Source organism: Otolemur garnettii, unplaced genomic scaffold (genome assembly GCF_000181295.1).
Source record: "Otolemur garnettii isolate 467f Iridium unplaced genomic scaffold, OtoGar3 scaffold00066, whole genome shotgun sequence".
Lineage (NCBI taxonomy): Eukaryota > Metazoa > Chordata > Mammalia > Primates > Galagidae > Otolemur > Otolemur garnettii.
This window is the reverse complement of record NW_003852461.1, coordinates 331,455-332,557: the sequence shown is the minus strand read 5'-3', so window position 1 is coordinate 332,557 and position 1,103 is coordinate 331,455. Positions and strand designations below refer to the sequence as shown.

At 39.8% G+C, this 1,103-nt stretch overlaps 1 protein-coding gene across 1 annotated transcript in view; it reads right to left on the bottom strand.

Annotated features, from left to right (window-relative positions):
• The window catches only part of CPT2 (carnitine palmitoyltransferase 2), a 15,997-nt gene that overhangs the window by 8,149 nt on the left and 6,745 nt on the right, over positions 1-1,103 (bottom strand). The gene's annotated exons all lie outside the window — the stretch shown is intronic.

Sequence of the window (1,103 nt, the reverse complement as noted above, 5' to 3'; positions counted from 1 at the left end):
CAACTGATTTTTCTCCTCTAGGATAAACAGTTTTTTAACTTTTCCTGTGTACTTTACAACAAAGAATCATACAAGAGTGAAACATAAATCTGTCCGGGGGCCAAGAAAATAGGGGGACTGTTTTCACAGAATTGGCTATTGAGCCATGCCTGGACACCAGGAATGCTATTAGGAGGAAGCAGATATTCCCATGGGCTTAAAAAACAGAACAGTGAACCTACTCGTCATTCTCTACCAGTAAATTCCCAATAACGGCTACAGGGACGAAGTCACTGGACCATAGTGAAATAAAAAGACATGCACAGTCAAGTGAGCTGCATTTTCTCTTTCATTTCAATAGTTTTATTGAAAGATATATCCCCCAGTATCAAAGCAAATGTAGTTTGCTAGGTTACCTCTCCCGACTCAGAATTAACATTAATATATGTCTGAGTCACTTAGGAAAACTGAACATTATTGACAAAGCCTAAATTAAAAGCTCAATGAAAGGACAGCTTTGTTAATAAACAGGAAAAGTTATCTATCCCGAATCTCTAAGTAAAACACAAGTACCTTCACATCAATGGTGTGAGCATTCTAGTAATTGATCACCTGCGGAGATGTTTCCATAGCAACGAAAAGAGCTGAACTGACAGAGGAAGTGTAAATCCTTGTCAGATCAACCTAACAGTATTCCAAAGATATGTGAGTCTCCAAGAGAAAAGTAAAAACAGGGGGTGTTATCAGCCTGTAGCCAAGAAAAAACAGGAGAAAGGGACACCCTGACATCTTAGGCTGCCTTCCGCTTCTAAGTCCCCAGCTAGTTCTGTTATCAGCTAATAGCCTTCTCTATTTTTTTCCCTTTTTCTTTGTCCTCATAAAAACCACAAGCTATTTCTGCGTGGGGTGGCGCTTTCTTCCTTTCATGTCTTCTGCCCCCTCCCTCCTCTCTCTCTTTTCTTTCTTTCTCTCTCTTTCCCTCTTTCTCTTCTCTCTCCTCTCTCTCCCTCTCTCTCTCTTGCTCTCTCTCCCTTTTCTCTCTCCTCCCCCAGAGAAAGCAAAATAAACTTTTTAACTTCATTATACATATATTTTAAATTTTGTGTTGAGAAAGTTTTCTCCAC